Source organism: Pinus tabuliformis, chromosome 2_1 (genome assembly GCF_031772625.1).
Source record: "Pinus tabuliformis cultivar Carrire ecotype Pingquan chromosome 2_1, CPIR1, whole genome shotgun sequence".
In the NCBI taxonomy this organism is placed as follows: Eukaryota; Viridiplantae; Streptophyta; class Pinopsida; order Pinales; family Pinaceae; genus Pinus; species Pinus tabuliformis.
In genome coordinates this window covers 533,112,347-533,138,247 of record NC_142299.1, presented here as the reverse complement: position 1 = coordinate 533,138,247, position 25,901 = coordinate 533,112,347, and the positions used below count along the sequence as shown (strand labels likewise).

At 39.1% G+C, this 25,901-nt stretch overlaps 1 protein-coding gene across 7 annotated transcripts in view; it reads left to right on the top strand.

The window, feature by feature from the left end:
- LOC149201365 (putative serine/threonine-protein kinase WNK11) overlaps positions 1-25,901 on the top strand; it is a 37,794-nt gene that overhangs the window by 8,426 nt on the left and 3,467 nt on the right. The window lies entirely within an intron of this gene.

Sequence of the window (25,901 nt, the reverse complement as noted above, 5' to 3'; positions counted from 1 at the left end):
CGCTTGGGTGGCACACTCTCCCTATTCACCCTTTTCGGAGGACCAATAGATTTTGCTTCCTTCAAGGTGTTTTGAAGCCACTTGGGCCTCCTCTTTCCTGAAGAAGCTTCCCCATACGGAACCTCATCCTCTGCTCCCCAGTCTGGTGAACCTGAAGGTCTGCCAACTGACCCTAGTGTGCTTGTACCAACACTTGTCCTCGAAGAACTTGTACTGGCACTTGTGCCTGCGTTGGTTGAAGTGTCATGCAAACTCTGTACCTAAGTTGCAGGAAACGTGGCCCTAGGGGGCGTTTTGCCAGGGGAACGAAACGAAACGCGTTTCCCCGTACCGTACGGCTTGGAAACGCGTTTCCGGCCGTACGGCCACGTTTCCCGAAACAGAAACGTGGTCGTATGGCCGGAAACGCGTTTCCAAGCCGTACAGGCCACGTTTCCCCAAAAAAAACATTTGTTTTTTAATTTTTTTTTTTCTAATGTAGATCTCTTACATTTGTTTGCCCTAGTGTTGATATGCAGTTCATGGTAATGTTAAATTCTTAAAGTAAAAGTGATATTCTCCTTTATTTTTCATTTTCATCCTTTTACTTAAATTTTTAACATTACCATGAAATGACTCAGGATGTTTGAGAGTGGTTTCGCCGTCATTGGATTTCATATGGAGAAAGTAGAATTTTAGATCTTACTCAAAATCCAGCAGACTTATCTGTTTTTCAGGATTTCAGGATTGGGGGGATTTCAATGTTTCCATTGGATTTTATCATGTACTAGGGTATGGAACTTGTATTTAATCGAGAGAACAAAGCCCTCTATGCAGGGGAGACTCCCAATAATCAAGAGAATGTAGGGTACTAGGGTATGAAACTTGTATTTAATCAAGAGCACTAAGGTCATTCGACTATGTAGGAGGAGACACCCAATCAACCACGAGACAAAAAATTAGAAATTTCTCGTGGCTGATTTTGGATATTTCTATTTTCATTATGTGATTATTCATGAGTAAATGTGATGTAAATTTAGATACTTATAGTCTATGCATTGACAATTGACAATTTTATCATAATGTAATAAATTAGAATGTATCATATATGCTTTATGATTGCACATATTTCTTAAATTCCTAATATATATATATATATATTCGCGTTTCCCCGTTTCCAAAATTTGGGGAGGTCGCGTTTCGTATCGCTTCCCGTTTCGGAAACTCGTACCCGTTTCCCCATTTCGTGCAACCTTGCTCTGTACCAGTGGACTCCCTAAAGAAGCGCTCGATGAACTCGCCATTGGTGCCCCAGATGTCACTGACATTGAAGTACCTCTTGTACCAGTCGATCCAGATCCCTGAGGTCCTGCTCCTTGTACCTGACCTCCCTGCTGAGGAGAAGCTTGTGACTTTCTCTCATCAAACTCCCGTTATCTCTGATAGGTCCTCTAATGAAGATCTGATAGGCCTTCGAAGTCTCGCTGTAACCCATAAAGATACCCTTCTCTGCCATGGGTTCCAACTTCGTCCTCTGCTCCTTGGGGATATAAGAATATGCGAGACATCCAAAGATACGAAGATGTTCAACATGAGGCTTCTCTCCAGTGAAAGTGTCCTTCGGAGTCATATTCCCCAATACTCTGTGAGGACTTCTGTTCTGAAGATAAACAATAGTATTGCAGGCCTCAGCCCACAAAAACAAAGGCAACCCTTGATCATGAATCATCACTCTAGCAACCCCAATAATAGCTCTGTTCTTCCTTTCAGACACCCCATTTTGTTGGGGGTTGTAAGGAACCGTGAACTCTCTCCTAATGCCCTCCTGTGCACAAAAGTCAGAAAACCCACCATCGGTGTACTCACCACCATTGTCTGACCTCAAGACTCGAATCTTCCTACCTGTCTTCTTTTCCACAAGAGCTTTGAACTCTTTAAAGCGACTGAAGACCTCACCCTTGGTCTTCAAGAAATATATCCAAGTCCTCCTAGAGTAGTCATCAATGAATATAACATAATACTCATAACCACCCAAAGACACATGAGACATACGACCACTAACATTAGCATGAATCAAGTCTAGTATACCTGTAGATCTACTGTCGCTCGCTGAGAATAGTACCTTTGTGTACTTGCCAAAAACACACCCTTTGCAGACCTCATAATGCTCGACATTGAAATCAGGAACTCCAATAGTGATCTCCCTCAGTACTCTCAAAGCTCCATGATGCATATGCACCATCCTTTGGTGCCATAACTCACACAAGTCTCTACTGTTGGTGGTACTTGTGTGAGTGCTACCAGATGTGCTACTCTCCAATGCTCCTGCCTACTGAAAACTGAACTTCTATAGTTTCTCAGAGTGGACTCCAATCACTTTGGCCGAAGTGATGGAAGCTCCCCTGGGATGCATCAATACTTTCCCTCCTAAGAAAGTGATGTCAAACCCCTTCTCCTCCATAGCAGACACTGAAATCAAGTTCTTCTTCATCCCCGAAACATGCAAATCATCCATGACCTTTAAAGGAGGCAAAGACTCCCTCTCAAAGGTCACAGTCCCCACACCAAAAACTCTCATAGTGCGGTCATCTCCTAGTACAATCTCAATATCAAGTGCCCTCTCTGCAAGCTCTGAAAAGAACTCCTGCACACCTTCCATATGGTGGGAAGCCCCGCTGTCTATGTACCACACATCAGATGATGTACTCCTACTAGATGTAGAAGTAATAAATGCAAAGTCCTGGTCAAACTGTGAGGCAAACTGCTCCACTTTTATTGAAGCTACAGTACCCTTCTTCCCCTTGTTCTTCCTCTCAGGACACGTAGTAGCATAGTGTCCCATCTTCTGACATGCCCAACATTTGACTTTGGACATATCCGTATCTTTCTTCTTCTTCTTCTCCTTTCCCTTGGCCCCATCTGATGAGGCCCCTTTCTTGGCCTTCCCTTTGTTCTTCCCCTTGGCTGTCAAGATTACATCCTCCTCATCTGCTATCTTCACCCCACCACTGTCAGTCTTCTATATCTCATACTGCACATAATCATCCCAGAATCTGTCCCAATTGGGAAGACCCCCCCTAGAGGTAACAACATCTCCAAAGATCTCCCAAGACTTAGGAAGTCCTGCTACAACTATCCTGACTAACTCTGTGGGTGCAACTGCCTCACCAATAGTAGTCAAATCATATGTACCACACATCAGATGATGTACTCCTACTAGATGTAGAAGTAATAAATGCAAAGTCCTGGTCAAACTGTGAGGCAAACTGCTCCACTTTTGCTGAAGCTACAGTACCCTTCTTCCCCTTGTTCTTCCTCTCAGGACACGTAGTAGCATAGTGCCCCATCTTCTAACATGCCCAACATTTGACTTTGGACATATCCGTATCTTTCTTCTTCTTCTTCTCCTTTCCCTTAGCCCCATCTGATGAGGCCCCTTTCTTGGCCTTCCCTTTGTTCTTCCCCTTGGCTGTCAAGACTACATCCTCCTCATCTGCTATCTTCACCCCACCACTGTCAGTCTTCTGTATCTCATACTGCACATAATCATCCCAGAATCTGCCCCAATTGGGAAGACCCCCCCTAGAGGTAACAACATCTCCAAAGATCTCCCAAGACTTAGGAAGTCCTGCTACAACTATCCTGACTAACTCTGTGGGTGCAACTGCCTCACCAATAGCAGTCAAATCATCACTTACCTGTTTGACCTTTCCAAGATACTGAACTACACTTTCAACCTTTGTCATCCTAATGTTCTTCAATTGTTCTTTGAGTACCATCTTCTTGTTCTCATTGGTATTTTGAAAGAGAGTGGTTAGAGCTATCCACATCTGATATGCATATGTGTTTCCTCTCACTTGAGGAACCACATGATCCTTCAGAATGTCCATCAAAATCCTTTTTGCCTTTGCATTATTTTTTGTGAATTCAGCAAGTTCATCTGCAGCAATAGGAGGTACAACCACTTGCCGCACTATATCCCAAACTGTTGCCTTCTCAAACATTATCTGAATTTTGTCCTTCCAAATGACATAGTTGGATATCCCATCCAGTCTGTTCTCTATCCTTGAGAACATGGCCATGGCTGCTGTCCAAAATTTACAAAACCAAGAGAATGGAGAAATGAACTTTCCAGCACACTTTGCTGTCCCAAAAGTTCAATCTGTGTGAAATTTCACCTTGCTGTCCCAAAATATCAGTTTGCTGTCCAAAAATTCAGTGTGTTGTCCAAATCACTGTTTGTTGTCCCAAACTATTGTTTGCTATTCAAATTGCAATTTTCAGCCTGTAGTCTTGATAGCATGTTGAAATTTGATGACTAAAAAGTTTCCTGCAATCCCAACCTGGTTTTAATTTCACCTTATCACTCCCATTCAGTTAAATGCCCTTTCCCATTCAACATATAAAATTCTGGAAATAAATTTTTTAGATTAAAACACATGGGACTGTCAACACATGCTGAAAATAAATATGGACATAAATAGACCAGCAATACACATAAAAATACACATAGATTTTTGGTCAACTTAGACCTAGGCAAAACCCCTTCGATATTCTCCGGGGAAACCCTGTTAGAGAGCTCTTCAAATTTATTTATCTTTCAAGTTCAGGAAAAATACATTTGTAAACAAAACAAAATAGCAAAATACAACTTATCTCTTTAGCCAAACTCCTTGAAAACCATGCCCACTTTGCCTCGATTTTTGTGCCCACTTGAAGTCTGTGTCACAGGGTTCGCCGAACTTGAACCTTGAGGTTCGAAATTCGGCGAACCTCAAAAAAAATTTCAGGTTCGGGTTAAGTTCGATAAATTCCGGTTCATGTTCGATTTTTTTGCGTGCCTTATTTTACGTGTTAAGTTCGATAAATTTATGCGCATGTTCGATTTTTTGCTTGCCTTGTTTTGCGTTGCAGGGTACGTCGTATTTCAACTTTGGAGTTCCAATCTCTTCGTATTACAGGGTTTGCCCGCCATATAAGAAAAGACTGACCTTCGTTTAGGAAAATCTTGTTTCACTATTTCTAGGGTTTGACGTCATTCATTGTTACTTCAAATTCACGGTTTAAAACCATATAATAGAACGTTGGCCGTCGTTTGGGAATACTGCATTTTATATAAAGTAGTTTTAGGGTTTGACGTCATTCATGATTATCTCAAACTCACGGTTTTGATAAGCGGACTTGGATGCATATTGATAGCCTCGCTATACGCAGGCTTGGCCCTGTCAGATAACGTATCAATAAACAATCACTGATATTTAATTGTGTTGGCGTGTCTGGTATGTAGACTGTCTTGGAATCTTTAAAATATCATATTAATATGATCCATCTGCATAAAAATTATATAGAAACATTATTTATAAAATTATATATATATATATATATATATTCGAATTTAATGGCGAACCTCATTCGAACTTTATCGGAAAATTCGAACTCGAATCGAACTTAATCATTGTCGAATTCGAATTCGAACCCGAACCATGTGACATTGCTTGAAGTTGAAAATATGCACTGTACGGATATGAATGTACGGACTGTACCGTTTTTTTTTCCTTTTTTCTCAAAAACTTCTCTCATTTAGCGTGCAACTCACAACATTAAATGTTATTCGTACTGTACCTTCTGTTGTCTTCTATGCCTCGATTTTCGTGCCCAGCTTTGCCCAAAAATCACTCCTTCAACTTGCTGCAACAAATTTCTCCTTTAGAACTTTTCTCCAGCTCTCAACCTCCTTTCTCCAATCTGCTCATGAAGAATGAATGCAGTGTCTCTTTTCTTTTCCCCCTTTTGTTTCCCTAAATTACTTTTGGGCAACCCTAAGATCTAATGGCTCAGATTCATTTAGATCAAGGGATGAGAATAAATGTGCATTTAATTCTCACTTTCTATTTTCTAACTCACCCATTAAATAAAGTAGCCACATTGTACTTTATGTCTAAAGTCACTTTTCACTTTATAATTTAACATTGACTTTACCACTTATAAAGTCACTTTCACTTTATAAAGTCACACATAGGAAAATAATTATTTTGGACACTTTTCCCTAGGTAGAGACTAACCCATGGGAAACCACTTGTCCAAGGTACATTAAAAATCAACAAAATGAGCCGATTGAACGCTGGTTGATTCAAATTCATGTTGACTAAGTCAAATTCATGAATTCAGTAGACATTGTAATCGTGATTTCAAATTGTGAGTCAAGGACAGATCATGCCAGGACACTTTTCCCTAGGTAGAGACTAACCCATGGGAAACCATTTGTCCAAGGTACATTAAAAATCAACAAAATGAGCCAATTGAAAGCTGGTTGATTCAAATTCATGTTGACTAAGTCAAATTCATGAATTCAGTAGACATTGTAATCGTGATTTCAAATTGTGAGTCAAGGACAGATCATGCCAGTTTGTCTATAAAAGCAATTTTTTGTGGGTTCTCTCATTTTTTTTCTCTGCTTGTTTGAGCAGTTTCTTCTCTACCTGACTGCAAATGACATCCACCATCACTACTGGACATTTATTTGTATCTTTATTTTTGTACTTGTAGAGTATTTCCTGGTTTATTCCCAATTCAATTCAAAGTCGTTGCTCTTTTGTTGAGCCAATATTTTGCTAATTCCAAGTCTTGTAACATTGCTATTTATTATTCCTCTAGGGTCAGTCTGAGGTTTGTTAATGTCACCAATGGATTAATTGCACACGAGATGATGGGATAGCCTATCCAATCTCGTAGGCTATAGTCTTGATAAAGGAGGAGAAACCAAATTATCCAATGTTTGGGGCAAAATTGGGTAGATTGTGGGTAAGTTGGGGCAAAAAGCCCAAATTTGGGGGATGCACTTGCAACCCCTCACATTAGATGAAACCCCATGGAGAAATCTATAAATAAAGAAGAGTTGGAGACATTTAGGATCATCGATTTGGATTTGATATCTTTGTGGGTTCAAAACCCCTTATCCTTGATTTGCTTTGGTGGAGGTGATCCTACCCTATCTAATCCTTTTGTGTAGTTTCGGTGGAGCTGATCCCACCCTACTTAGACTCACTCTTTTCCTTGTTTTGGTATATGTCCTTGGAGAAATTCTGGTTGGGTTTGAGGATTGAAGATTTTTACCTTGTCTAGCACAACAATAGTTTCGAAGCATCTCTGTTTAGGTTTGGTAAGGAGGAAGCAATTTTCTGTGATTCCTTTACCTAAGCAATATCAATAATACTCTATTCTGCGTCATGTCTAAGTGAATTAACAAGGTTCTAAGGCGAACAATAGACACGCATTTGAGCTTTTTTTATTGGCCGCAGTCGCAGGCCAAAACCATGTTGCAGAGCTTGAGAAGAATTGCAGATGCACACTGGTAAAGCATTGAAAGATAACATCTTTGTGGCAGTGAAGTTATTGAACGAAAAAGTAGGGTTCTTGTCCATGGCATCAAAGCAGACTAGCGAAGTCTTTATCATCTATCTAGCCAACAAGACTGGGTCAAGCAACGAAGTATTTAAGGGCTATTGCTACCCACCAGGAACAAGACTTGGACTTTTGTTTCAGTAAGTTCATAACAACACAATGAATTAATGTTAATTAGTATAGCATAACTAGGATTTTGTTAAGACTAGCATAACTTACAGTGGAATAAATAAGTGACATTGCAAATCATTTCTATATTGGTGGATTATTGGCTGGATAAATTGATGTTCTTTATGTAGGCAACCTTGTTTTTATGGTGTTTGTTAAAGAACCATATTGCTATTAAAACTCTCTATATTCGTGCATTCAATAGAAGAAAATCCACTGTTATATGAATGTGTACTGCTGTTATAAAATCTTCTCTGATTTATTTGGTGAAACCTAGTCAACATTAGAGCCCTAAGGGCAAAGAATCACCCTAGGACATTATAGTGGTATCAGAGCAGTAAATCCCACTAGCTTGTGAGTGTATGAGCCTTGTATACTTATAGGGGATACAATAATGTTACAATCAGAAAGAAAAGAAAACTGCAGTACAACCATGGGGGATAGGGAAGAAGAGGAGGACTAGATCTTAGTAATTTATTACATGTTCTAATTCATGTGTAGACAAAAATAACTAATTTTTTAATACAAGGGTAGCAACAGGGACAAGAGCAAATGACACAACTCATACAGGCTATAAACGACCTGGGTAATAATATGACTAATGGTTTGAATGCTGGTAATAGGACTAACATTGAAAGGGGCAACAACCATAATGTTAATTTTAGATAACAATGGTATGTTTTATGCTTAGCACAATTTACTTCAATGTTCCTTAGCAACTCTAACAATTTCCAATTATTTTTAGTAGCAATCACATCAACGGTCAACCATTAATCACATTGACAATAAATGCATATAGAACATAAAAACAAATACAAAAGACAAGCCAAGACAAGAGGACACCGGATTTGGCGGATGCTAGGGAAAAATTGTTTAATCAAATCTTCTTATTATTATTCAATAGTTCAGTAGAGAGAGAGAGTACAAAAGTCAAATAGACTAGCCCAACACAGTCAAATCAGCCCTGTCAAATTCTGCAGTCAACTGCAGTCCAACTTCAACCCTAACCAGAAAGTCAATGCTAGTCAAATCAACAACAAGTTACCTCATTTGAAACTCGGTCAAAGGCAGATCAATTCGGCCTCCATCAAGGGTCAAAGTCAACCCAAAATAGTCCCCCAAACATAGCTTTGCGGTCAAACAACCTAACGATCAACATTGGTCAAACAATCCCGAACACCTCGAAATTTGTGCCAATTAATGCGGCCTCAAGCGAGCGAAATTCTGCCTCCAAAACAAAATCAAATTTGGTCAAAACAACAAGGGTCAAAGTTGGTCAATATTATGAAAAACTGTATTCTGTTTTAGCCTGGAAAAACAATCCTCCTACCCTCACGTGTGAGAGAGAGAAGATCCCTTAGCTGTACGAATCAATCTGTTGAAGAGAGAGAAGAATCGTTGAGTCAATGATGTCCAAATGAGCAGAGAGTCCTCTTCTATTTATACACTTTGATGTGGGTGAAGAGACACATCTATTAGTCTTCTTGAGCCTACATTAAGCTGAGGTTGACCTGAACAATTTGTACATGAGAGAGAATACATTCAAAATCACACTTCTGCATGTCTGAATGAGATGATCTTTATATCAATCTTGGACCTCTCGAAAAGAGGAATCCAATGTAATAATCATCTCCATCATATGAGCTGTCCCAAGGTGGAATTTGGCCATAGTTTGTAATTTTAACACACCCTCTCAACTAGGGAGAATTCCACCTACCAATCCATTTGTCATCATTATGCCATGTACCATCTGCTTTGCTTTGCTTTGCTGAACCATGAAGTAATAATGAAGAAGTGATCGAGAGTGAGTCACAAGACCTTACCACTCTCCATTGACAGAAGTTAGTCCTTGATCGCAGATCAAGTTGTTGAACACCATGCATCCTAGTCATAGGGAGTACGACAGTACACAAAGCATCCATCGGTAGTGCTATGGTCCCTAACCACTTTTCCCAACTCATTGGCCAGATGAGAGGTACTTACCATGAGTCCCGGACATCATGGGTAGGATGTGTGCTAGGGCATCAATAGGAGAAGGTGAACCACTCATCTTGCTCATATGCCATAGGAGAAGGTGAACCACTCATCCTATGCATATGTCAATTGTAGGGGAAGGTGAACCACTCACCCTACACACATGTCAATCATCATGGGGTATCATAGGGGAAGGTGAACCACTCACCTTGTACATAGTGCACAATTAGGGGAAGGTGAACCACTCACCCTATGGTTGCTCATATCTCCAAGAAGTACCCCAAGCCCTTAGGAGCTCCAAGGCTTTGTGAGAATGTCTACGACCTTCTCATCCCTCCTGATGTGCTGGAGCCTTATTGCTCTCCGTTGTACCATATCCCCGATAAAGTGGTACTTGATATCAATGTGCTTGGAGTGGTCGTGGAACATAGGATTTTCCGAAAGGAGAATCCCACTTTGGTTGTCGTAGAAGATCACTATGGTATATAACATGTGCTCAAATAGCTTACTGAAGAGCTTCCTCAACCAAACAACTTCACAATAGGCCAGACTAGCAACAATGTATTCATCGTCGGCGGTGCTTAAAGCAACTGATTTCTGCTTTCTGCTCATCCAAGATATTGAAGCAAAATCCAGAGAGAAGCAACACCTAGATGTGCTCTTATGATCCACCACACTGCCAGCCCAATCAACATTTGTATATCCATGCAACCTTAAATTCCCGACAGTGTATCTCAGTCCATAATGGATTGTGCCCCGGAGATATCTCAAGAGATTCTTAGTTGCAATCCAAAAAATGCGATGAGGCTCGACAATAAATTGACTCAACGTCTTCATAGCGAAGCATATGTTAGGACGAGAGTTTAGTAAGAACATCAGGGCCCCCTAAGTTGTCGATACTCGGAAGGGTTCACTAATCTAGGCCCAACAACACTAACACATAGCTTCTTGAAGTTGAGTTCCATCGGAGTAGACAAGGACTTGCAATCCACCATCCCACCTCTCTCAAGCAGTGTCACAATGTATTTTCCTTGAGAAAAGAAAATCTCACATGGCTTTTGCTAGACCTCTAGCCCAAGGAAGTAGTGCATCATTCCTAGGTTCACCATCTCGAATTTGGAATCCAATTCCCTCTTGCATTGATAAATGAGGGGTCATCACTTGTCAGAAAGAGATCATCCGCATAAAGGACCAGAATGAGAGGCCTATCCTTTTCAATCTTGAAGTATAGGTTCGAGTCAACATCGCTCCTTGTAAATCCCAGCTTCATAAGATAGCTATCAATCCTCTCATACCAAGCCCTAAGGGCTTGCTTCAACCCATAGAGCTTTTTTCAACTTGCATACATGTCTTACGATCTTGAACTTCGAACCCCTCAGGTTGTTCTACATAAACTTCCTCCTTAAGCAAGCCATGCAAGAAAGTAGTTTTAACATCCATTTGGTGTAGGCTCCATCCTTGAGAGGCAACAAGGGCTATCATCGAACGAATAGTGGTATATTGGGCAACTGGTGCAAATATCTCATCATAGTCTACTCCTTCCTTTTGAGAGAAGCCCCGAGCAACGAACCTGGCCTTGAACTTTTCAACACTCCCATCAACTCCATGTTTGATTTTGTAAAGCCATTTTGAAGTGACCACAAACTTGTCCTTGGGTCTAGGAACCACATCCTAGACATCATTCTTCATGATTGGTTCATATTCCTCATTCATCGCATCCTTCCAGACTTGGTGCTTCACGGCTTCTTCGAATGTACATGGCTCAGATTGAACTATGGTACTCATAGCAGCTAAGTACTCTTGGTACATGTTTGACTTCTTGCTTTCACGAAATGTCCCCTTGGTGCAACATGTCTCTTAGCATCTTCAAGAGTATCTTTGAGCCACAAAGGTCTTTTTCTTGAAGCAGAGGGATGACTAGGAGGTAGATCAATGGGATCCATTGGACCTTCAACATCGGGCATGGGGTCATTTGTCGAAGATTCATCTTGCTTTCCTGCATCTTCATCATTGTCCTTCGTAGGGATAGGAAGGTCTCAGACTTTCCCAAGGGCAGAATCTTCATCGAAAGTGACACCATGACTTATTTCCACTTCTCTTTGACCAGGCAAATAGTTTCTATATGCCTTCGAAGTTTCACTATAGCCCACAAACGTTCCTTCCTTCCCAGATGCATCTAGCTTGTTTCTTTTCTCTTTCGGCACATGAAAATATACGGGACAACCAAAAACTCTAAAATGAGAAACATTAGGTTTCTTACTAGTGAAAACTTCTTTGGGTGTCTTCAAGTCCAATGCTTGATGCAAGCATCTATTTTGAACATACACAACGGTGTTGGTAGCTTCTCCCCATAAGAACTTCGGTAGGTCTTGGTCATGAAGCATGGCACGGGTGGCTTCTATGATAGTTCAATTTTTCCTTTCGACAACTCCATTTTGCTTAGGAGTATATATAGTAGTGGTCTCCCTCTTAATGCCAACCTCTCTACAATAGTCATTGAATTCATTTGATTCATATTCGGTTCCATTATCGGTCCTCAATATTTTGATCTTCTTACCTATTTGATTATCGACCAAGGCTTTGAAAGAGCGGAACCAATTGAACACTTTGTCCTTCTTCATTAAGAAATAGATCCATGTTTTGCGAGAGAAGTCATCCACAAAATTTGCATAGTAAAAATATCCTCCCAAAGATGTCACTGGCAACATATTAGATTAGAATGGACCAATTGACGAATATCGGTAGTTTGACTTTCACTTGAGGGGAATGGTCCCCTTGTATGTTTTCAGCTGCACAACCTTGGCAAACTCCCTCATGATCTAAGTTGAATTCGGGCATACCTGTGACTATCTTCCTTACATCAGGTAAGGCTTTGTAATGAAGGTGAGCAAATCTTCGGTGCCATAATTTAGATTGAAGAGAAGTATCACAAGTCATTGTTCCCAAAGGACTTCCTCCAACCTAATAGAGACCTTCAACCCTAAATCCAAGTGTAAATGCATCCTTCGGTTCCTTTGCCAAACACGTACCTTCCCATTAATGAATGTCACCTTGAAACCTTTATCTTCCATCACAGAAATAGAGACCAGGTACATACAACACTTCTTGTAAATGAAGGGTTTGACCTTGATTTAAGTGAAGAGTGACTATCCCAATCCCTTTCAGGGGGTAGGTAGCATTGCCCCCAATTATGATCTCCATATTTGTTTTCTTTTCAATAAAGTTTGAGAGGGCCTCCTTGTACCCAATGAAGTGCCTTGACGCACCACTATCAATCAACCAATGATCTAATGTATTTGGAGGAGAAGCGGTGGTGAGGGCAAAAATAAGATAAAATTCTTTTTGCTTATTTATAACATTAGTTTCTTTATACCTGGAGTTTCTCGACTTCTTGGGAGGATGATCATTTTCATATCGAGCATTGGGAGCATTCCTCTTTCCTTTGTTGTTGAACTTGTTGTTCCTTTGATTGCCATTGCCTTTGTAGTTGTTGTGGTTGTTGTTTCATCATCCCCTGGAGTATCCTTCTTGTGAGGACACTCTCTAGCAAAGTGGCTTAACCTGTTGTAATTGAAGCATCTCCCCTTTCTTCCTTCTTTGAATCTCAGCTTAAACCCTTGGCCTTGTCTTCTTGGACTAGCATTGTTCTTCCTTTTAGCATGAGCGGAGAAGGCGGTAGGATTATTTCCATTTGAGGGCTTGTCTCTTTCCATCATCCTTATTTCTTCCTGAGTGCATCTAGCCAATAATTCATTAAATCCCAAAATCCTGTCAGTGTTGAGGATGGTAGTGTTAAACACATCCCATTCTCTTGTAAGGCGTCCAAGTGCAATAAGAGTGAGCTCACTATCACCAACAACTTCTCCAATAGATAGGAGATCATTCTTGATTTCGGTAATCCTCATGAAGTAGGATTGAATGGACTCTCCTCTATCCAACTTGATGTCTTCCTTTGACATAGTCCACATCATCATTTTCTTCCAAAGTCAAATCCAGAGACATCTTCCATGCATGATAGTCGGATTTGTCCTTAAGCTTGTCCTCAGATTTGAATTAAGATGTAGTCGTCATTGAGGCTATCTTCAAAAACTTTCCTTATTGATTGCTTTTCTCACTTTTGTTTGGGCTTTGTCTTCACTTGAGCTTTGATACCATGTTAATTTTAGATAACAATGGTATGTTCTATGCTTAGCACAATTTACGTCAATGTTCCTTAGCAGCGCAATAACAATTTCCAATTATTTCCAGTAACAATCACATCAACCATTAATCACATTGACAAAAAATGCAGATAGAACATAAAAACAAATGCAAAAGACAAGCCAAGACAAGAGGACACCGGATTTGGCGGATGCTAAGGAAAAACCCCAATGTGGGGAAAACCCTTTGATCAAATCTTCTTATTATTATTCAATAGTTCAACAGAGAGAGAGAGAGTACAAAAGTCAAATAGACTAGCCCAATACAAAGTCAAATCAACCTTGTCAAATTCTGCAGTCAACTGCAGTCAAACTTCAGCCCTAACCAGAAAGTCAATGCTGGTCAAATCAGTAGCAAGTCACCTCCTTTGAAGCTTAGTCAAAGGCAGATTAATTTGGCCTCCATCAAGGGTCAAAGTCTACTCAAAGCAAGCCCTCAAACATTGGTCAAATTCGCCAAACATAAGTTAGCTTTGCGGTCAAACATCCCAATGGTTAATGTTGGTCAAACAGTCTCAAACACCTCGAAATCTGTTCTAATTAATACAGCCTCAAGAGAGCGAAATTCTGCCTCCAAAACACAGTCAAACTTTGGTCAAAACAACAAGGGTCAACGTTGGTCAACAGTCTGAAAACTCTGTTCTATTTCAATTCAGAAAAACAGGCCTCCTAGCCACATGTGTGAGAGAGAGAGAGAGAGATCCCTTAGCTGTACGAACCAATCTGTTGAAGAGGGAGAATAATGGTTGAGTGAATGATGTCCAAATGAGGAGAGATGTGTCTTCCATTTATACACTTTGATGTGGGTGAAGAGACACATCTATTGGGCTTCTTGAGCCTACATCAAGCTTGAGGCCAACCTCAACAATTTGTACATGAGAGAGAATAAATTCAAAATCACACTTCTGCTTGTCCGAATGAGATGATATTTATATCAATCTTGGACGTCTCGAAAAGAGGAATCCAATGCAATAAGCATCTCCATCGAATGAGTTGTCCCAAGGTGGAATTTGGCCCTAGTTGCTAATTTTAACACATAATCCTCGCACAATCAATACTTTTGCACTGTGTAATGCCAGGGCAACCAATGGAAGTAACCATAGACCCTCATTTCCTCGGTTTTCGGACAATCATCCAACCACAACTCAAGGAGTAGCAGAATAAGTTGGACTCTTTAATGAGTACATTTGGGAGTATGCAACACTAGAAGAAAATACATGAGAAGCCATATCTTTCCGAGAATACAACAACATAAAATACCAAAATAGACTCAGGGAACAACGAAATTAGGATTTGATGCGCAAGGTAGGAACACTGCCCATGCCCTCTTTTGATGGGTCGTCAAAATGCTCAGAAAGGGCTTGGTTACAAAAGCTGGACACCTATTTTCGACTTAATCCCATGCAGGAAGCAAATATTATCCAATTTGCCACTTTACTTTTGGAAGGGGAAGCACATGAATGGTGGTACCATGGATTGGGCACCTTTGGACACTCCAACATAACATCTTATATGGAGTTCACCCAAAGGTTGATAAAGCATTTTGATTAGAAGGATCCTGATATACATTTTAGAGAATTGGCACAAATCAAACAGACAGGGACACTAGACGAGTACATTGCAGAATTCGAATGGACAACAGTAATTGTGATAGGCCTCTCGGAGCATAGGCGGGTCATTCTCTTCAAAGAAGGTCTCATTGAACCATTACTTGAATGGGTCAAGGCCTTTAAACCTACCACATTATTGGAGGCCATCACCAAGACTTGAGATATGGGAGGTGCAACACTAAAAGTGAAGACTCCACTCATACCACAAGTCCCTGCAAAAGATAAGGGCAAGAGGACATCTTTGAATGACGAAACTAAGAAGGATTGGTTGGATGAAGAAGCTCGAAATAAGCTTAGAAGAAAGCTCTCTTTCACTTGTAAAAAACCATGGGAACTTGATCACCGATGTTTGTGAAAAGGGAAAGATTCACTACATTGAAGAACTGCTCGATAGTGACACAACATAGACACCAAGCAAGGAGCCTAGCATTTATGAAGAAGCACCATCCATGAAAGAGGCTAAGAAGCCACATTCGAGAATTGAAGGAGGTACTATTGCCACTCTCTCAGGAGTCTTTAAATATCACACCTTCAAAATCAAGGGTGCTATACAAGGGAAACTAATCATAGCATTGATTGATTGTGGAGCAACGTACAAGTTCACCGGTGCAACTGTGGTGGCAAGAAGAGGCATCCATGCCCAAGACTTTGAAGTGAGGGCAATTGATGGGTATCATATGACATGCACACATGTAGTTTTATTTTTGAGCATCGCACTTGGTAAGTATACACTTACTGATGATTTTTATGTGATAGAATTGGCAGATACTAATGTGGTGCTAGGAGTACAATGGTTGTATTCACTTGGGAGAGTTGTAATTAACTACCAAGACATGGAGATGGAATTTTGAGACCCAAATGGCAACAAGGTACTAAGAGGTATGACCAATGGTGCCCCTCGAGTTGTAACAACCAAGCAAATGGAGGTCATACCCAAGCAAAGCAAAGTCACTTGCATGACAAACTATAGAAATACAAGCCCCAGATCATCAAGTAGCAACTTACAATTTTATGAGATGGGGTGCAAAGAGAATCCTGAACTTGACTTATGCACATTCTTAAGGGATTGGAGAGCCCACTTAGTGGAATACTCCAAAAATAAGTTTTCCTGCGAATTGTTGGAAGTACTCACCCATGATGACATGTACAAGATAGATGATGAGATCATCTTCTATGAAGATCATATATATTTTGTCCCTGGATAGCACTCAGGTAAAATCTCATTAGAACTTCACATGACATACCAGCTGAAGGCATGTTGGAGCTTCACCATCAAATCATAAATCACACAAATATGGAACAGAAAGAGGGCGAAAATAGGTCAAAGACATGTGGCAAGGACCCCAAAGGAAATCTGATCACATCAACAAACTCTTCTGAAGTTGAGGGCAATCTTATAAAAGGAGGAAACACAAGGTACATTGACTATAAGAAGCACCATCAAAAGCATGAATACAAGTACATGGCAATGGAAATAAACAATGAAAATGCTAAGTTGTACTCGCACAAATTTTTTGCTCCATATAAGAGCCACTGTTTACGGGGTTAGGAAGCAAAGGCTGCTGATTTTCTAGGAGGATCCCATGTCCTTGAATTATATGCCAAACTCTGTTATATAAGTGATGTTGTAGTTCGCTGTGCTGCAAATTATTTTTGGATAAGAAATGCTATGAAAAAGAAAAGTTTGGTCAATAAGAATGGGAGGTTTTTCATCTCTGAAAACAAAAAAGAAAACAAGCCACTTGCAAGTGATGTGAAGACAAAAATCAAATATAGGCGTCATGAGGAAATTACTGCAAGCTTTTATCTCCAACAAGGGGATCAATTTATGCCACTTATGATCCAGTAAGAGGGAACAACAACTATTGCATGATGATATTTCTCACCAGCATTATGGTCATCCCCTAATGGATTAATTGTTCATGGGAGGACAAAATAGCCTATCCAACCCCATAAGCTATAGTCTTGATAAAAGGGGAAACCCAAATATCCAATGTTTGGGGCAACATTGGGTAGATTTTGAGTCGGCTGGGGAAAAAAGCCCAAATTTGGGGGTTGCACTTGGAACCCCTCACATTCGATGAAACCCCATGGAGAAATCTATAAATAACGCAGAGTTGGAGTCATTTAGGATCAACGATTTGGATTTGATATCTCTATTTTCTTGAGATAAGGCTTTGTGGGTTTAAGACCACTTTTTCTTGATGAGCTTCAGTGGAGGTGATCACCCTACCTAGACACACTCTTTTCCTTGTTTTGTCAGGTCTTTGGAACAATTCTGGTTGGGTTTAAGGATTGAAGATTTTTACCTTGTAAGGCACAACAATAGCTTTGAAGCATCTACGTTTTTGGTTTGGCAAGGAGGAAGCAATTTTCTGTGATTTCCTTACTTAAGCAATATCAAGAATAGTTTGTTCTGCGACACGTTTAAAGTGGATTAACAAGGTTCTAAGGAAAACAATGGACACACAATTGAGTTTTTTTTGTTTTTTGTTTTCTTTCTTTCTATATTTAAATTTATTTAATATTAAATGGCCGTAGGCCAAAATTAGACTGTAGAACTTGAGGATAATTGCAGAGGCACATTGGTAAATCGTTGAAAGATAACATCTCTGTGGCAGGGTTCTTGTCCACATCACCAAAATAGACTAGCAAAGTCTTTATCATCTGTCCAACAACCAAGACTGGGTCAAGAAGCAAAGATTTTTTTCCTAGCGTTGATGCGAAGGTTTGGAGGCAAGGCATCTTACACGGGTATTTAAGGGTTGTAGCTACCCACCAGGAAGAAGACTTAGACTTTTGTTGTAGTAAGCTCCAAAAATCACAATGAATTAATTCATATAGTAACACTAGGATGTGGTTCGTACTAGCATAAGTTATAGTGGAATAAATTTCTGACATTGCAAATTAGTACTGTCTTGTTGGATTACTGGTTGGATAAGTTGATGTTCATTAGGCAGACAACCTTGTTTTTTACGGTGTTTGTTATAAAACCATATTGTTGTTAAAAATTCTATATTTGTGCATTACATAGAATATGTCATAGAAGAGAATCCACTTTTATATGAATGTGTGCTATTGTTACATATCTTCTCTGATTTATTTCGAAAACCTAGTCAACATTAGAGGTCTAAGGGCAAGAAATCACCCTAGGACTTTACACTTGTCCTTGTGATAATTGTACAACACTAGTATTTGGGTTTGCTGTTCGGCCTAGGTGTAAGTCATTATTGAATTTCAAAGAATAGATGCACCTGTAGTTGCTCTGCTGAAAGATGGCTTCTGTATTGACTATCTCATGTATAAGAGTTCCTGCTTGCTTGTGTTCCTTGGAATCATCTGGTAAAAAAATTTATAATCTTATAATCTCCTCATTTGCAAAGCTCGTAGATTATCACCTTTGAGATGAAAAAAATGATCCAAATCCGATACACCCAATTCTCTTAAATTTAAAACATTTTGAAGGAGGGTTGCATTATTTAACCTAAGATTATTTTGTTTCTTAACCTCTTTTGTACATATATCGTACCATTTGTAATGACAAATCCATCATTCATAGAAGTGGATTGTATGGGAACCATATCTTATAAAAGGGAGTTGAGACTCTAAGCTGGATTGTTGTATCTAAGTCAATTGTCAGGCCAAGTTGGATAACTCCCAATTTTTTTGGATTAATTTGTATTGATGTGAATAGACTTATATAGCATTACAGAAACAACCCTTCATCTTTCCAAGCTTGGTTCCTATTCTAACTGTTCATATTACCCCTATTTACATATTTACAAGATATTTACCAAAGCCCAAAGGATTAGGTGTCTAACATTTCCCCCATTAATCTGAAGGGGTGTTAATGAGCCCAAGCATCATTATGATTTTTTCAAACTTTTCTCTTCCAAGTGCTTTGGTGAAGATGTCTGCATTTTACTCGTTTGTGGAACAATGTCTTAGATGAATAGCCTTGGCCTCTAATATCGAATCAAATGATACTTCGTGTTGATATGTTTGGTTCGATCATGGAATTTGGGATTCTTGGCCAACTTGATTGCAGACATATTGTTAATTAGAAGGGGAGTAAAGTTCACTTATTTCTCCTGTAAGTCTTCAATAAATTTCTTGAGCCACACAATTCCTTTTTTGCTTCTCCAATTGCCACATATTCCACCTCTATCATGGAATTCGCTGGAACTGACTGGTGCGTGAACTCCATGAGACAACTCTTGATCGAAGACTCATAAGATGACCTGAAGCAGACACTATTTTTTGTCTCCTTCAAAATATGATTAAGAATATCTAACCAAGTTGTGAAGTTATCCACTTATGAATATTTGAATCCAAAGTCTTGAGTTCCATTCAAGTACTTTAGAACTCTTTTTGCAGCAGACCAATGTCCTTTTGCATAAATTTGGAAAGAATTTTGATAACAAATTAAATATTTGGCTTGGTTGCAGTGAGGTAGAGAAGACTCCCTACAAGTTGTTTGTATGTGGTTGCATTTTTAAATTCATTGTCTTCTTTTAAAGTGAGCTTTACATTTTGTTCCATTAGGATGGATAAAGGATTGCATTTAGCCATGCCAAACCTGTTCAACAGTTCACTAATGTACTTCTTTTGAGAGAGGAATATATACTTTGGATGTTGAGTCACTTCAATGCCCAAATATGTCATCTCAAATTCTTTCTTCAACTCTTTAATTTATGGATGCAATATAGTTTTTATTGTTCCCTTTTATCAACAGATCATCTACATATACCACAAGATAGACAACAATTTTGCCAACTTTCTTGAGAAGCAGAGATGTATCATCAAGATTAAAGTGTTTAAAATCTAAGTTCTGAAGATGCTCAATCATATTTGATACGAGGCCGACAATGCTTGTTTTAGCCCATATAAGGACTTGATGAGTCTGCATACTTTTTGTTCTTGTCCCTTCACAACAAATCCTATTGGCTGAGACGTGAGGACATTTTCTTTCAAGCCTCCATTCAATAAAGTAGTATTGACATCCATTTGATGAACTTTCCATCAATTCTGAGTTTCCAAGGAAAAAAGAGTCCAAATGGTGGCCTAGTTTGTTGTGGGGGCAAAAGTCTCTTCATAGGCAACACATTCTTTTTGTGCAAATTCTTTTGCCACAACCCTTGATTTGTACTTGTCAAGTGAGCCATCTGATTTGTACTTGTTCTTGTAGATGCACTTGCAGCCAATTGATAACAAGCTAGCCATTTGGGAGTGTTGATTTTTCAAGTTCAATATATTATACAAGCACAAATTTCTGAAAATTCTGATAATTACTTCTAATGATATAGTTTTTCTTTTATCAATTCCAATTTATCATTAAGCAGTTACACTTCAGAAATTAAACCATAAACCATAAGGACAGTAGAGATCACAATGCATAAAAGAGAACACAAGATTTACTTGGGGAAAACCCACTTAGGAGGAAAACCCAACAACCTTTTCTTAGAGAAATTCTTCAGTTCAAGAAGAGGTACATCTAATACGTCAACTAGGCCAACAAGCTAATGGTCAAACTTGGTCTCCAGCCCTCAAGTAAAGTCAAACCAAGTCAAACTTTTGCTCTTCAAGATTTCAGCCTTCTCAGAGCTGCCTATAATTTGGCCTGCCCAAAATATGTTGCCCAAAATTTTGGCCTTCCCAAAAAACTGCTCAGAAATTCAATCTATCCAGAAATTGCTGCCTAGAAAGGTCACACATGTGAGTTCTTGGAGAGAGAGGTGCGAGCTAGAGAGAGATCTTCGTCCTTCTATTAGTCCTTCTTCTTCTTGTCCTTCGCTTGGATGTCCAAAACTTGTCTACTTGTGATGAGATCAAATGGTACCTTTATGGAGGAGGTTGATCGTCGAATGCTTTTATATAGAGGTCTGCCTGTCTAGAATGGTCTCTTCACTGGGCTGAATTGACTCAAGGGAGGATCGACTTGACTTTCTTGGAGCCAATAATTCAAATTTCAAATTTTGAAAATTTCTCTTTTAAATCCGACATGAAGAACATGTCTTACATAAATTCTTTCAAGGTCTAAATAATCAAAATGACATGAATAACATGTATTACAAATTCTTTCTACATTGCAAGAGAACAAATATAATTATGAAGACAAACCATAGCTACAAAAATTCAACATTCCCTCTTAGCTAAGGAGGTATTCATAATGACTAGACACATGTTTTGTGAACAAATTTCTCTAAGAAAAAGTTATAACAAATCATCATCAATCAACTACTATAATTCTAGCCAAATAAATTTGACACATGGTAGGATAATAACATCAACAAACTACCATAATTCTGGTCAAGCATCTGTGACACATGGTAGATCAACAATATCAACAAGTTTCCATAATTCTAGTCGGTACTCTTGACACATGGCACATCATTAGCATCAACTAGTCACGATAATCTGGTCTACTGGACACATGGTATACAGACTAGTCTTGGTTCAACATCATTCCTATTGGTACCTGGCACATGGTGAATCCCCAAAGGCCACACTCTAACTGAGTAATTCTGGATCGGATGCTAATGATATTGATGATGGAATGATCACACTCTATTAGAGTAATTCTGGGCCTCTAGGACCATTCTTCCTAGTTTTGGTCATACATGACACAGGAAGATTGTTAGTCCTCTACCAAAACATTCCCCCTAATTTTGGTCAAAGAACTTGACATAGGGATAATTTCCCTAACATTGGTCATAGTACTTGACACAAGGAGAATGTCACTGCATGATGCTATCTCATCAGTACTATGTTTCAATGAGAGAGGCATTAGAGAACTTTTGACATCTAAAATGGGCCTTCTAAGAACAATGTACAACCAAAATAAACTTTATAAGAACCAATAGGATTCAAGATGATTATGTCAACCATGAAGGATGATTCACCATTTTTCGGGTAAAAAGATTAAAAAATAATAAAATAATAAAACTGTCTTTTCAACTTATATTTTAAACTTATCTCCCTAAGGTTTTACTCAAATTTCGAACGAGAGTATTCATTGGATGCAAAATTTAATTCCTCATCTAGGAGTACCCATATTTCATACTTTCGATGGACCTTGCTACACGAAAAATGAGAAATACATGAAAAACGTGATACATGAAAAACATTTTTCATGTATTTCTCATTTTTTGTGTATTAAGGTCCATCGAAAGTATGAAACATGGGTACTCCTTGGATGAGAAATCAAATTCATCATCCAATGAGTGTTCTTGCTTGAAATCTCAGTAAACCCATAGGGAGATAAGTTGAAAATACGAGTTGGAATAGTAGTTTTTTCTTTTTTCCCTCTAAAATGTGATGATGTAATCTAATCTTGTTTTATTATTTCCACGATTATTTTATAATTTCCTTAGAAGGTCCATTTTAGACCTCAAAATTTCCCTAATGCATTCTCCACAAGTCCAAGCTTGTCTTTGAAGTATACAAACTTCGCACGGACAATGACTTCATCAAAATGTCTGTAATCTGCTCATCAGTGGAGACATATTGGAGCTTCACTGCTCCCTTTTGCACCGTGTCACAGATGAAGTGGTACTTGATATTGATGTGCTTTGATCTATCATGGAACACTGGATTCTCTATCAGCTTCACACAACTTTGATTATCATAATAAATCATGGTCGGCTCAAGCACATGCTCAAATGGTCCCGCGAGTAACTTCTGAAGCCACACTGCTTCACAACTCACCAAGTTAGTTGCAATATATTCTGTCTCGACAGTATTTACTATTGAGTGCAATAGATGTTTGCTTCCTGCTCATCCACGAAACCATAGCAGAGCCCAAACTAAAGCGACCTCCAAAAGTACTCTTTCTGTATTCAGCGCTCCTTGCCCATTTTACATCGGTATATCCCTGTAGTGGTATATCACCATTTGAGACATATCTCAAACCATAGTCCATCGTACCATGCAAGTATCTCAATATGTGCTTTTTTGGTATCCAATGATTGTGTCTCAGTTCCACTTGGAACTGGCTCAACGTGTTGATTGCAAAGCAGATGTCTGGCCTGGTATTAACTAAATACATTAGTGAACCAATCAACTTAAGGTACATTGATGAATCTACCAAATCAGATTCGGTGTCTCTCAACTTTCTCAAGTTTGTAACCATGTGAGTCGACATTGATTTACAATCCATCATACCAAACTTCTGCAGGATCTTGATAATATATTTTCCTTGTCCAAGAAAGATTTCGCTAGGCTTTTTCCATACTTCTAGCCCCGAATAATAGTGCATCAAACGAAGATCCTTCATATCAAATTCAAAATCTAGCTCCCTCTTACACTGAATAATCAGATGCTCCATACTCGTTAGAAATAAGTCATCGACATATAATAATAGAATCATAGGTTCGGTTCATTCTTCTTAACTTTGAAGTACAAGTTTGGATCAACATCACTTTTGGAGAAGCCAAGTCTCGTTAGATAATTGTCAGTTGGTGTATACCAGGTTCTTGATGCTTGCTCAAGTCCATACTAGGCTTTCTTCAACCTGCAATCTTCAGACTCTCTACCATGGACCTCAAAACCTTGAGGTTGCTCTAAGTACACTTCTTCTTCAATCACACCATTAAGAAAAGCAACCTTTACATCCCTTTGATGTAAATTCCAACCTAGTAGTGTACTTGGTAACCAGAGCAAAAGTCTCATCATAGTCTTCTCCCTCTTTCTGGGGGAAGCCTCTAGCCACAAATCTCGCCTTGTATTTGTCAATGCTTCCATCCACTGCATGTTTGATTTGGAAATAAGGTCTAGGCACAATTTCCCATAAATCATTCTTCATAATGATTGGTATTCTTCCAACATCACATCCTTCCAAACTTGCTGGCAGGTTACTTCTTCATGTGGAAGATTCTGCATCAATAAGATTAGTCATTAATGCTACATAGCCAGAATACCTCTTTGGCCTCTTGCTTTCCCTGAAGCAACCATGTGGTGTTGCATGTCCTTCGACTTGCTGCAAAGTGGATCTTAACCAAGCTGGCCTTTTCTTGATTTCAGGACAACAACCGGGTCCATTGGTTTGCTTGGCCCTTCTAGCTCTTCTTAATGATCAACGAGATGTTCAGAAGGATTTGATGGACCAAATCCTTCCTTAGGAGCTTCATGTATTTTGTTCTCATTAGACTCCACTTCTTTAGGCTTCCAATAAGCCATGTTCTGATCAAAAGTTACATCCTTGCTAACTTCAAATTGTTTTTGTCTTGGAATATATATTCTATATGCCTTTGATGATTCACTATAGCCAACGAATATTCCTTTCTTTCTTGAAGGCTCTAACTTCCTTCTCTTATCTTTAAGAACATGAATATAAACAGGACAACCAAATATTCTTAAATGACCAACTTGGGGTTTTTGTCATGTGAATGCTTATTTAGGAGTCTTGTCTTCCAAGATTCAACGAGGACTTCTAATTTGAATGTAGACAAGGGCCTTGATGCTTCACTCCATAGAAACATAGGGAGATCTTGGTCATACACCATTGCTTTGACAAATTCTTCAATGGTTCTATTCTTTCTTTCAACAACTCCATTTTGTTGTAGATTGTAAGGGACTATCAGTTCCCTCTTAATTCCAACTTCTTTGCAAAAGGCAACAGGCTCCTTGGAGGTAGATTCTCCTCCATTATTAGATCTCAAGATCTTGATCTTCTTTCTCTTCCAAGTGTTCGACTTTGGCTTTGAATTCCTGGAATTTGTCAACAAGTTCATCTTTCGTCTTCATGAAGTAGATCCACGTCTTGCAAGAGAAGTCATCAATAAATGTTACATAGTACAAAGAGCCTCCAACAGACTTCACTGGCATAGGACCACATACATTAGAGTGGACTAAGTCCAAAGCTTCTTTGGATCTACTTTCGCTGTTTGGAAAAGGATTTTTGACATTCTCTCTAAGCACACATCCTTTACATACTCCTTCCTTCTCTTCCTGCAAATTTGGAACACCTGAAACCATTTATTTTAAGGCAGGGAAAGCTCTATAATGAAGGTGACCATATCTTCTACGCCAAAGCTCACATGGATTAATATAATTATGTACAAGTGCTTCAGTAGATTGTCTTAGAAGTGTATACAACCTTCCTTCATAAACTCCAATTACTCTAGTAGAATCTATGTTGGAGCCTTGGGCCAAAGAAGAACTTTGCCATCAACAAATGCTACTCTATCTCCTTTATCTTCCAAGCATGAAATAGAAACCAAATTCTTCTTGAAACGTGGTACATACAATATGTTGTTAAGATGAATGCTACCACCTGATTGTAGTTCAATGGATGTCTTTCCAATGCCTTTGATTGGATAACTGTTGTTGTCTCCTAATTCCACCTTTTGTGCTAATCATCTTTCCAACAAACTTGCGAGGTTGTCTCGATCTCCTGTCATGTGCGTTGATGCACCACTATCTACTAACCACAAGTCCTCACTATCTGCAACAAAGCCAGTAAGAGTAAAGAAATAGAATAATCCTTTATTACTTGGATTTTCATTCTTTGGTCTCTTTGGAAGTTCTTCAAAATCTGTTGCAGAGGCATGTTGCTTTTCTTTTCTCTTTC